The sequence below is a fragment of the Peromyscus maniculatus genome, chromosome 6 (assembly GCF_049852395.1).
Source record: "Peromyscus maniculatus bairdii isolate BWxNUB_F1_BW_parent chromosome 6, HU_Pman_BW_mat_3.1, whole genome shotgun sequence".
Taxonomy (NCBI): domain Eukaryota; kingdom Metazoa; phylum Chordata; class Mammalia; order Rodentia; family Cricetidae; genus Peromyscus; species Peromyscus maniculatus.
In genome coordinates, this window is record NC_134857.1 from 22,521,884 (window position 1) to 22,535,536 (window position 13,653).

The window sequence follows — 13,653 nt, forward strand, 5'->3', positions numbered from 1 at the left end:
ACTTTGGGTGACTGTCCAGGCAACCAGATACCTCTTGTTATTTCCAGAATTTTGGAAGTTGCTTATAATGTACTTCCTGTTTACTCAGGTAATCTTATATCCTTCTGGGGTCTTGGATGGAGCTGAAGACTAGATAGTTATAACTATACTTTTTCTTAGTTATGGTAAAAGGTAAATTAGATATGAAATTTCAGACTCACAAATATAGAATAGATGATAAAATATTTTATTTAATTTTGCCAAATAAAAATAGACTAGATATTATAACTGTATTTCTTGCTTGATAACTATTTTGTTACATATTATTTTACTATATTAAAATGGAAACCTTCCTTTTTGATCAGACAGAAAAGGTAAAGCACTGTGGGATGTCTTTCTGTTTACTGTGAATATGTGTTGCTCCCATTGGCTAATAAATAAAGCTATATTGGCCTTTGCTATCTTTTGTATTCCTTTACATTTAATGGCTTACTGTATTTTAGTTACTGTTGTATTGATGTAAAAAGACACCACTACCAAGGCAACTCTTATAAAAGAAAGTAATTAAGTGGAGGCTTGCTTACAGTTTTAGAGGGTTAGTCCATTATCATCATGGCAGGAAGTAGACAGGCATGGTGCTAAATCAGTAGCTGAGAGCTTTACCATCCTGATCCACAGGCAGCAGGCAGAGAATGGGCAGAGGCAGAGAGAGATAAAGAGAGGCAGAGAGACAGGAAGAGATAAGAGACAGAGACATTGGGCCTGATGTGGGCTTTTGAAACCTCAGAACCCACCCCCTGGTGACATAGTTCCTCTAACAAAGCCACACCTCTTTATCCTTCCCAAACAATTTTCCTCTCTGATGGCTAAGCATTCAAATCTACCAGCCTACAGGGCTGCCTCAACACTCTACTATCTTAATTTTCACAGTGTGTTCTCTGTGTAGCTGCCTTCATCTTAGAATCCATGCTTTCATGACACTGGTTCCCTGTCTCTCACTTCTGGATACAGACTCCCACAAGTGTTAATTTTCAAGCTTGTTTGGTGGCCCATATTTCCTTCTGTTCTTGTTTCTCTTGTGAAGTTCCATTTTTTTTAATGGAGCTTCGTAATTCATAAAGCTCTGAAGATTCATTCTTTTTTGCATATTCATGGTTTGACTGCAGCATCTTTTCCTGGCTTAGAAAAAAAAATTGCTATTATGACATCCAACATATATACCTGGCCTTTCCTTCCAACATTTTCCCCCTTCTCCTTTGGGCATTCCATGACTTCGTATGATTGTTGTTGACTATATCCTTAAGCCCTTAGATATTCTCTCTCTCTCTCTCTCTCTCTCTCTCTCTCTCTCTCTCTCTCTCTCTCTCTCTTCTCTCTCTCTCTCTCTCTCTCTCTCTCTCTCTCTCTCTCTTTTTAAAGATATATTTATTTATTATTTATACAGTGTTCTGCCTGCATGTATGTCTGCAGGCCAGAAGAGGGCACCCGATCTCTTTATAGATGGTTGGGAGTCACCATGTGGGTGCTGGGAATCAATCTCAGCATCTTTGGAAGAGCAGCCAGTGCTCTTAATCCCTGAGCCATATTTCCAGCTCCCCCACCCTCCACACACATTCTCTTGAAGGTAAGTTTTCTTTTTTTTTTATTATATTTCTTTTCTCTTTTATTTTTCTTTTTTCTTTCTTTTAAATGGGCTGAAGCCAATTGCCAAACAGTTTTTGTTTTAGTTTGATTTGTTGAAATCTTTATTTCCAGGATTTCTACTTGATTCATTATCAAAATCCCCCCCTGTCTCTCTCTGTCTCTTTGTCTCTTTCTCTCTCCCTGGTGCCATGAGTATGAAGGGCAATGTCCTTGGGTCCCTATAGTGTGGGATACACAGCAGGCTTGGATTAGGTTTTCTTATGAGTTTATGAACAGGGCAGAAGAAGGGGTTAATATGCTCTGCTATTGAGAAATTACTGCTTCCAACCAAAATCACAGCTCATTTTCTTCTCAAAATGCATGTTTGCTGCTTTTAATCACAGACTTGGTGATGAAGGATGCAGTGAAAAGAAGGGGGCCCAAGAAGCACTTCCAATAAACAAAGAATTAAGACACGTTAGGTTCAGTAAGACAAGAGCTCTCTGGACTGTTCTGGAGAAGTCCTTCAGCTAATACACTCTTTCCTGTACAAAGGCTGAACACCATGAGCTCTTAGAAATGGTTCAGCCGTGGGAATGACCTCTCCCAACACACCAAGCTCTGAGCTTTTTTATTTTTATTTTTTATTTCAATGCGTTGTGCTAAATACTTGGATGCATATGAACTATTATTATTCTTTACTAAAGAGAATCATGTCTTGATCAAGCACTATCATTTAGGATTGATTTTTATGAATTATGCTTGTCACACAGCACCCTCGGACCTCTTTCAGTGGAAGGAGGATACAGTGTTATGGAAGGACATAGAAGGTTCTGCTATGGGACAGACGATTCTCCTCCCCAAAGAAATAAAAATGGAATCATTCTTAAATGCCTGGTTGTATAAACCTCTCCTTTATCTGGTTCTGTGAGCCCAAATCATCCAGGTGAGGAACTGAAGTCCCGCTGGGCTTAGGAAAGTAACGTGACTCATGAACACAAGGCACCAGGGTCGCTGACAGCAGACGCAAGCTGGGCCCTAAGCAGGGTGGTCCAGCATCCACAGCTCTGCCAAGTGGCAGAGGGAGATGGCTTATGGCTTCTCATGCAATTTTCCTGACAAATCCATGTGAGTGGCTGTAAGTAGAACTATTCACAAAGAGGCACGGGGGTGAGAGTGTCGGAAAACAATGTCTAGAAATGCAAGACGTGAACCGATGGCAAATGTCAAGCCACAGTAACCCACCACAGTGCTTTGAACTTACAAACAGACTTTCTGAAACCCTCCTCCTAGCCATCTGGAAGCATCCCTGAACAGTGGTGACTTTGAAAGACACTGCTTTAAATTGGAGGGTGGAAGTCTTGGTTTCACTTATCTTTTCTAGCCAGGCTTTGTAAAACTTTAGCTCTCCTGGAAGGAAGGGAGACTTTTACTCAATACTATCTGAATTCCAAGCATCGTGTTAGATATGGAGAAAACAGAATTGTCTCTTTCCTGTGGTGTGGTACAAACTAGTGCCGCTCATTTAAGACAAGCAGGGAAAAAGAAACCAACCAAACAAAAACAACCCAACAACCTATAATTATAGTTTTCTGTGTCCTCCTTCAGCCTCTGGGTAGCAGCAAACTGAATTACAAATTTAGAAGAATTGTATATTTAACACATATATTTAACAGCAGTAGCAAAATAACCAAGAATGTATCTTTGAGACCCCAATTGCTTCCATTGGTGAACACCACAAATAATTCATGAGAGAATAAAATATAAATAATATAACCATGAAGCCACCTCTTTTGTCTCTTTAGATAGCTCAGGAGTTAAGAAAGCTACCCGCTAATGCATTTGGTTCTCTTTCTGAGAAAGCTGTGATACACGTCAGTTTCTATTGTACATAGATATATATTATTTTACAAAACCTCTAAGCAAGCAGTAATAAATTGGAATTTATTTCAATCATTGAGTGATTTCGTTTTTTAATAATTGAGTGATTTTGATATATGCATTCTTTAAAAGAAACTTCTTTATTTTGGCTAAACAAACCGAGAAGTGGTCTGTTTTTTGTTCTCTGCTGTGTCTCCATGTCTTTTTCAAACACCCAAATACACAGTGACTTTGAAGCACCAGTCTTAGGAGCATGAATGAGGATGCCTCAGCATCATCTGCAACAACAAGGGAGCCTAGACATTTCTTTAATGAGCATAAAAGGAACAAGTTATGATTTCTGGCCCTTTCATGTAATGAGACGCTGCTCAGTGGGGAACCATTTATGCTGAATTATTGTTACAACCAGGAACACTTACTTCAGTGAAAACCCAAAACAGGTTATCTTGCAGTAGCTCCCATCCTACCTTAATTTAAAATGGGACGCCAGCTGTGGGCGGTGGGCAAGGACTTTGCATCCTCTCAGATGAACCCTCGGTGGTGGACAGGGTTTCTCCGCCCTCTCAGATGGACTCTCGGTAGTGGACAGGGGCTCTCCACTCTCTCGGATGGACTCTCCTACTGGGTTCTCCCAGTTGCCCATTCTCATGTTGATAAAGTCTCAGTAATATTTTTCTACATTTCTGACATGCCCACATGTTCAGCTGATCACATCACTTACCTGTTATCACAAACACTCACAGTGAATTAATTACACGTAAATATCATTTTTTCTTCTCTAGCCCAGTAACATATCCACTGTGCTGTGCATCCTAATGTTCGTGCTAGAAGACACAGGCTTGTTAACCATCACATGCATTAATTATTTGAGATTGAAGATAGGTAGGAGGCGTCTAGATAATAAAGACAAAAACATGACCAGCTTTTGACATATGTTTCAACAAAATGGTGGAATTTTCCAAACAATTGTTGAACTGAGAAGTTTCTCCACATCCTGGGCAGTAATGACTAGCTTGTGGTGACCGCCACAACACTCAGAGAAGGAGGCTCACATTCAGTGTAAGGAATTTCCACTGCAGTGGGTTTGCTCACGCCGTCGCTCATATGGTATTAGGAAGAATTTTGAAGCAAACCCTTCATTTGGTTTTTCCCATAAGTGTGACATTAAAAAATAAGATTCTAGTTTCCATCATGTAGTTTTATATTTATTTACAGAAAATGAAAGCTCCATGTAGTCTTTTTAAATTAAATGCTAGCTTGACTAAGAGGGGTACACATACATAACATTGCTTATTGTTTATATAGGCAAAGGCACAAATAAGTGTGTGTGTGTGTGTGTGTGTGTGTGTGTGTGTGTGTTACAAACATGATTATGTATATATACATGAAGATGATAATAGATAATACAAGTGAAAAACTAAAAACAAGAGGTTTGTATAAAAGATGAGAAAGGATGGATATCTTAGGGGAGTGAAAACAGCTTAAAATTAAGCTTTCAGGGGCTGAACAGATGGCTCAGTGGTCAAGCCTCATGCTGAGACCTACATTAGGTTCCCAGCAAAACTGTGGAGCACAACAGTGTGCAACTCCAGTTCCAGGGGATCGGATGCCCTCTTCTGGCCTTCCTGGGCACTACATTCACATGGTACACATAATACACATACATACATGTAGGCAAACATTTCATAAAAATTACAAAAAAATCTTTATTTTAAATTAAGCTTACAAAAGACATGCAGCTGCACTTCTGGGTAGGATTCTCTGCAAGGAACTTTTTGTGTCCTGAAGCAAGAGCTAGCAAGGGATAATGTATGGCCAGATTGGCTCCTTCTTCTTGTCTTTATAAATAAAGTTTTATCAAAGCATGATCATAATCAATTGGTCACATTTTTTTTGTTGCACTATGAAAGCAACAATAATCAGTATAATCAAATTTTAAATTCCAAAATATTAATATCTTGTTGCTTATATAAAAATATTATGTTTAATCTTAGACTATAGCCTGACCATGGGCCTCTGCTCAACACAAATTAAAGAAGCAGCTTAACTCTGACTCATCTGACAAACTTACTAGAATCTTAAGAAAAATAACACTTTATAAAAAGCAAGATTAATAACATGGGCCACAGAAAGAATGAATCTCAACTTGGCAAACAAGAATGTATGTGTGCTGAGATGGGTACCAGTGGGCAGGTTGATTTGATATATAGACATCAGAAAAGACAAAAACAAAATTCATGTACAAAGTTATATAGTTGAAACCTTTGTTACTGTCTTAGGTAGAGTTACTGTTGCTGTGACGAAACACCATGCCTAAAGCAACTAAGGGAGGAAATGATGCATTTGCTTTATACTTCCACATCCCTGTTCATCACTGAAGGAAGTCAGGGCAGGAACTCAAACAGGGCTGGATCCTGGAGGCAGGAACTAATGCAGAGGCCATGGATGGGTGCTGCTTACTGGCTTGCTCCTCATGGCTTGCTCAACCTGTTTTCTTATAGAACCCACAGCCACCAGTCCAGGTATGGCCCCACCAACAATGTGCTTGACTCTCCCCTGTCACTCACTGATTAAGAAAATGCTCAAAAGCTTACGGAAGTGTTTTCTCACTTGAGGTCCCCTCCTCTCAGATGACTTTAGCTTGTGTCAAGTTGATGTAAAAGTAGCCAGGACAGTTATGAAAAAAATGAGTTAAAATGAAACATTAGTCAGTGTTTAGCTGGATATTCCTCAGGAATGAGCTAGCTGCCTGAGCAAAGGAATTAAGGGATTTTCCCTAAGACAGAGGAAATTTTCCCAAAGACAGAGGGAATGCTAGACAGCTGTGGATGACAGATCAATACCAAAGGGTACAGTCATCCCTGAACAAAAGAAAGTCAGAAAAAGGAAAGGATTTGAAGAAACAATAGTGATAGCCCTTCCTGGCCAGGAACACATCGAGCTGTTATTTTGTCACTTAACTAAAATTACAGTTTTATAATAGTTCTTAAAAGATCGAAGAGCTGGCTCCATACCGGGATTTACTGTATGAAGTCTGGAAAAGAATGAGGCCTCAGAAAGGTAAGCTGAGTTCCAAAGTAGCCCTGCAGGGATGCTTTCTGTTCAACTGGCAAACCTGGTCCTCCCTTCAAGGTGCCTTTGGTTGTGAGAGCGAAGAGCTCCACATAGGAATGGACCCTAGTAGGAAAGGAAAGGTGTCTTTCTACCACAGCCCAGCCCTAAGTCCTTAGATAACTAGACACACCAACTTACTCACTCTGCCTTTTCCACTGGGAGTAACAGAGGGTCATGCCAGGATTAGCCTGGGAGAGGTGTGTGTGTGAGTGTGTGTGTGTGTGTGTGTGTGTGTGTGTGTGTGTGTGTGTGTGTGTGTGTGGCTGGGGGGGGGACAGCAGTGAACAGTTGAAGCCACAAATGGTTCTGAAGACCACATTACTAGGATGGTGAGGTAGAAATAAAAGCAGATTCAAGTCACAAATTACCATGTTTTTGGCTTTTTTTATTAAATAAAAATCACTTTTTGGTAAAGACTCATTTACTTTTGACTCTATCTTGCTAATAATGTTTATAGTCTGGATATATATTATATTTGCTGAACATCACATGTCCCTTATGACTCAGTAATAACAGAAAAATGATTATCAGATAAACAGTGTCAGTGTGTTAGAGAAAAGCAGGAAACCTGGTGGGATGTTTTGTGATAAGAAAATCGAACTAACCTGGTTTACAGTTTTCTTTCTGTAAATAAATAAGAATAACACTAATTTAAATGACAGTTTAAAAGGTTTTAAAATAAAATTTAAATGGAAGAAAATTAGATTTTGCTCTGTTCTGCTCCCACCCACCTACCTCCCAGTGTCTCATGTAGCCCAGGCTGGCTACAAACTCTCCATCTTCCTGCCTGCCCATTTTTTTTTTTTTTACAGATCCTCTTGTGTCTGAGGTTGGCCTTGTACTCTTGATTGTCCTGTCTCAACTTACCAAGTGCTGGGGTTAGAGGCATGAACTACGAGGTCAGCATGAGAATAAGTATGTCTGTAGTTTTTTGTAATTATATAGCATTTCATAAGTCCTGTTTTATCATGGTGAATATTTCAGTTTCAAGGAAAAAATTGGTTTCAGATAAAATGATAACCCAACAGGATGGTTGTATTTAATTTTCAACTTGATACAGCCTAGAATAACCTGGAAAGAGAGTCTCAGTGAGGGATTGTCTAGACCAGGTATCCTGTGGGCCTGTTTATGAAGGGTTATCTTGATTAGGTTCACTGAGGTCGGAAAACGCACCTACTGTGGGTGCCACAATTCCCTAGGCAGGAGATCCTGAACTGTGTAAGTGGAGAGAGCAAGCTGGACAAGCCAAGCAGGCATTCATTCTCTCTGTTCCTGGCTATGGTTGTGGTGTGGTCAGCTGCTACCCTTACTTCTCTATAGTGATGAGCTGTGACTTGGAACTGTAAGCAAAAACAAATCCTTTGCTTTTGTCAGGGTATTTTTTTTAAACAAAAAAAACAGAAAACAAAGCTAAGACAACCAGTGACACCTAATCAAAGAATTATGAGATTTTCTTCACAAAAGCAAGAAAATTCCAGTACTCAAAAATCAACCACTAAAGGTTTTAAATGAAAGTGAGCATCTCTGTCCCAGCAAGACTGGCTATATGAATGACCAAATAACCTATGATAAAATAGTATTGGGAAAGCAGAAAAAGCTAAATATTTCCATGTTGACATTGTCAGGCACAATGTCAAAACTATGTTTAGTTTGTTCAAAAAAGTAGCAAACAATCCTGCCAGTGTTGTTAGAGTCCAGGCATCTGTGAAACAGCAGAGCAGAGTATTCACGTGGAAACAGTAACCAATTTAACCAAAAACTAAGTGGACATATTTAGAAGTACATTAGACACAGCCGAAGAGAGGGTTTTTAATCTGGAAGATGAGTCAAAAATATTCAGAATTAAACAGAGAAAAATAAAATTAAAATTATTAAGATGATACCATGAGACATAGTAAAATGAGCATCAGGATACATACCACTTTTTAAAATAAAAAATTGTACATTTGTGTGCCTATGGTGTGTGTGTTGGGGGAGCACACATGTGCCACGTGGAGGTAAGACGGAAACCTGTGGAAGCTGCGTGTCTCCTCCCACCATGCTCCTCTCAGGAATCAAACTCAGATCCTTGGGTTAGGTGGCAAGTTCACTTATTCACTGAGCCATCCCACCAGGTTTCAAATATGTTATTACATTTTTATTTACTCTGTGGTGTGTGTGTGTGTGTATTCTCACATGCCCTTATGTGCATGTCAGAGAACTGTTTTCAGAAGTTGGTGTGATCCTTCCAACTTGTGGGTCCTTCGTGGATCAAATTCAGATCCTCAGGTTTGGCAGCAAATGCCCTACTACTGAGCAATCTTGTCAGATGCAATGCAAAACTTCTGAAAAAATAAAGTAAATAAACTAAAACAGAAGATCTAGAACCGTGAAGGACACATGGCGGTATGAATGAAAACTACTCAAAGGTTCATGTATTTGAACACTTGAGCCCCAGCTTATGGTGCAGTTTGGGGAGGGTGTGGAGCCTTTAGGAGGTGTTGCTGTGCTGACAGAAGTATGTCACAGAAGGTGGGCTTTGTGAGTTTATAACTGGCTCCACTTCTTGTTGTCAGCTTCCCACATGTAGTTAAAGAAGTGATCAGCTGGCTGCCTGCTTCTGACGTCATGCCTCCTTGCCATTATAGACTCTCTCAGAAGCTACAAGTCAAAATAGACTACTTTCTAAATTTCCTTGATCATGGTATTTATCCCAGAGGTAGAAAAGCATCATACATAGTATACAAATACAAACGTAATTGACCATACTACATAGGAACAGACTGAAAGTTCTAGGTAAATATAATTATTTTTTTAAACAGTTGAAAAATCGAACAAACAAAAGCAAATGATAACATCATGACAAACAGAATCTTAAATTGTCAGGATGCAGAAAATAAGATGGGGGAAAAAGACAGGAGAAAACTCCACTCCACCACAGTGGATTCAAGAAGACTGGCTTTGTGTGTCAGAGCAGATTTCTAGGACAAACACACTGTTTGGGAACAAGAGAGTCTTAAAAAGGCTTAGTATATCCTTATAAACCAGATATGGAAGTGAATGGGGACATCTCTGCAGAATAAGGTGTCATAGGAAGGGACTCCTCAACAATGCAGGAAGCTCACAGCTAACTAAGAGGCTTGCTAGGTAAGAGCTGTGTTGGTGGGAAATGAGATTTTTGGGGGAGACCCTTTCAGAAGTAGGAGTAGCTTTGCTAACTTCTGCCTAGGGAATTTAAGTTTCACAGAATTGAATTTAGTAGAACTTGAACTAGACTTTGATCTAGAAGATATTTAAACTCCTCTAATAATTAGTTCTTAGTCGTATCTATGCAGGTGGACAAGATTTTTGTCTTCAGCTGTGTTTCTTTGTTCTCATTTGCATAAAGTACTTGTCTAATTATGGGTAGGCCAATGCAGCACCTTGAGGAAAATGAATAGCTTTCAATATGCATATGAGAAAATGTAAAAAAAAAATCATGAAAAACTGAACTAAACATTGAGAACATAACAAAAAGGAAACAAACAGACAAAAAAAATGCAATGTTCTTTGTGATGCTAGGGACCTGGAGGTGAGCTGTTGTCTGACTGTACAATGGGGTGGCGTGGCCACTGTAGGTACAGACAGAGCAAAGTGCCAAAGTCAGAGCAGCAGTGAAGGGATGAATAGAAAGGTGGGGGTGTGGTACAACAGGCAGCAGGGGGAACTGCACGCAGAGCACAATGTCACGTGCCTCAGCTAAAACTGCAGCACAGCTAAAGTGGACTTTTGCAAGACCACTCAGGAACAGTCTTCGACTGAGGCAGCTGCCTCTGGGGAGTGAGGTGCGGTGAGCATGAGTGATAAGGAGGAGTGCAGAGTGAATGAGCAGAGTAAGGAGTGCAGTGGCCAGTGTGGAGGGAAGGGGAGAGAGGGCACGGTGGGCCTGGAGGTTGGGAGCAGATGCGCAGTTGGTGTGTTGGTTACTTTTCATGTTGCTGTGACCAAATGCTTGACAAGGAGAAACTTGAGGTGATTGCTCATTGAAGGTGGGAAGGTATGATGGTAGGAGCCAGAGACTGGCTGCATCCACACTCGGGAAGCTGAGAGGGAATATGTGCAGGGGGTTACAAAGCCCCATGGACCGCCTCTAGTGACCCACTTCATCCATCAAGGCTCCACTTCCTACATTTCTACATCTTTCTCAAACAGAGGGAGCACCACATGCTCGAACACTTGGGCACATTGGACATTTAAACCAGAATAGAAAAGAACAAAAATCAGAGGAGAGAAAGAGAAGAAATGATGGGTGGTGGTCACTTATCTTGTTGCTGTGGGAAACTGGCTTGTTGCTGTGGGATGATGCTGTTTAAGGGAGAGTTTAATTTGGCTCCCAGTCTGAGGACCAGACTCATCACAGCCACAGGAGTAGGAGGCAGCAGGTCACACCTCATCTGCAGCCAGACAGCAGAGCAGCGAGGGATGATGTTCAGCTGAGTTCTTCATTCTATTTGGTCCAGAAGCCCAGCTCATGAGATGGTGCCCCCCACACTCAGGGTGGGTTTTCCCACCTCAGTTAAACCAGAAATTCCTCCCAGACATGCTCAGAGGTTTCTCTCACCAATAATTCTAGATCCAGCCTTGTTGACAGTCTTCACTAGAGGAATACTGGATTCAGAGAGGAAATCTAAAAGAAGGGATGAGAAGAGGAGAAAGATAATTGGAGGAAGGTAGGAAGAGATTTAGCCCCAGCTGCAGATGCATTAGAAACTGAGGAGCGTGGTCCAACTAATTGTTGTCACTTCTGTCCAAAAACCATAGAAAAACATTTTGGATACCAAATTAAATGGTTGCAAGAGTGTGTTCAGAGCATAACAGAGCACCACAAGATCACTTGTCTCAATATAGCTATGAAGTTCAATGACTTGAATTCTCTGATGCCTCGCATGATTGGGCACAAATGTGTGTCCTTATTACCCACTGACATTGGCGAATGACCTCTCCCCGAGAACCACATGTTCTAGTCACTTATTCCAATGAAGCACAGACCAAAACTGAATCGGGGAGAAAAGTGTTTATTTGGTTTACACATCCCCATCACAGTCCATCACCGGTGCAGGTTGGGGCAGAAACCTAAACAGAACCATGGATGGGAATCAGTGGGGAATGCTGCTGACCTGCTTGTTCCCACAGCTTGCTCAGCCTGCTTTCTTACATAGCCCAGGACCACCTGCCCAGGGGTGGCTCAACTTATGCATCAAATATTTATCGAGAAACTGACCCACAGACATGACACAGACCCACTCGAAGGAGGCAACTCCCTCCTTCCTCAGCAACTCAAGCTTGTGTCCAGTTGACAAGAGCTAACCAGCATGCTTCCTAGTTGGCTTCTAATTTCATTTTTGTTAAAAACTCTGACTTTAACACCATTTTCATAAATAATTAAGATAGGAAAAATAATTTAGATGGGTATACAAAATAAACTGTATTTTGTTTAGGTTTGCTGGAAAACAAGAGAAAATGTACAGCTAGAAATGTCCCTTATATCTTCCTTCTCTGGCTGCATTACATTTGACAGCTACTTATGAGTGTGTTTCATGGTTTTAAAATATATTTCCTGTATACAATGACCTTGTGTCTTTCTTTCACTTTTACAAGAAGAATAATGTTTCTTTTGTCTGTATGTTAGAGCGATGTGCTTGTGTGCGCTTGTGTATGGATGCAGAAGGTCATAGGACATGTGGGTTCCTGCCCACTCTTCCCAACTTGGGAGGTCTGAGAATATCATCCTGGGTTCCTGCCTACTCTTCCCACCTTGGGAGGTCTGAGAATATCATCCTGGGTGCCTGTCCACTCTTCCCACCTTGCTCCTGCCTGCTTCTTTTAAACACTGCATCCTTCAAGGTGCTTGGCCTGGTTTCCACGGATTCTCCTGTGTATGCCTCCTATCCCCCGCTAGGGGTCGCCAGGGTTACAGACAATTGTGCTGCTCTGCCTGGCTTTTAAATGGGTTCTGGGGGTAGAACCAAGGTGGTCAAGCATCCCTGGCAATGCCTTTACCCAGTGAGCGAGCCATCTTCCTACCAGGAGGAATAAAAATTGTACACATATATTTATGATAGTGTACTATGTTAACACAGCTCTAGAAATCTAAGGGAGACAATGAAAATAAAACGTAACAAAAGCTTCATTTCATGTTTTATACTAGACATTCTCTATATTTCTTTTTAAATTACATACTAAGCATACAAAATTGTAGTTTTGTATAGAATTATCTACAAATGAGTAGATTATATCATTATGCAAAGTTAGTTTAACTAACCATATCGTTGCTTAAATAATTTGTGGAAATCTTCTCTCGGAATTTTCCAAACAAATATTTGGGGTCTGAATATGACCCATTTTTTGTATTGCTTTATTTCGTAAAATGAAGACTATACACTTATTTCACAGAGTAAACAGTTCATTTCACAGAATGAATTAAATTACCTGTTTTCCCAAACTAAATTCACCGGCAAAAGATGTTAATTCCATCCTGTCGAGCTGTGAAGGCATCTCACATGTTCTCCAAACAGACGCCAGGCAAACCAGCAAAACCCTACCATCTCCCCTAAATATATCCGAGTGATTTCTTCCCGTTCTTATGTGTCTGAGTATTGAACGGCGCAGGATTAGGAAAAAAAAAAGACTTCTACAATCTTCGCACTCACAGCCTCGACTTGTATTAACTTGTAGATCCAACTTTAATCTACAAATATTTCTTGGCTGAATTACAACAAAATAATGGCATTTAAGGGGTAAGTAGTTGGCAGTGATAAAATAATGTTGACGGGCTTAAAAGCGTGTTTGTTTGTTTTTTTTTTTTAAGCGGGAGGGGGGGGTAATGATAGGCGTTCAATAGTTATGTAGTCTGAAAAATGCAGCAATAGAGATAACTAACTGTCTGGTCTGCGTCCAATTCACCCATCACGCTGTAGGTGTGGAAGAGACAGGAGCGAATGTTCTAACTAAACAAAGGAATTCGCGATGGTTTTAGAATCAGGCTCCATCCTTCCTCCGTTTAGGTTACAGGCGGTTTGCATTCAAGACTTGAGTGTG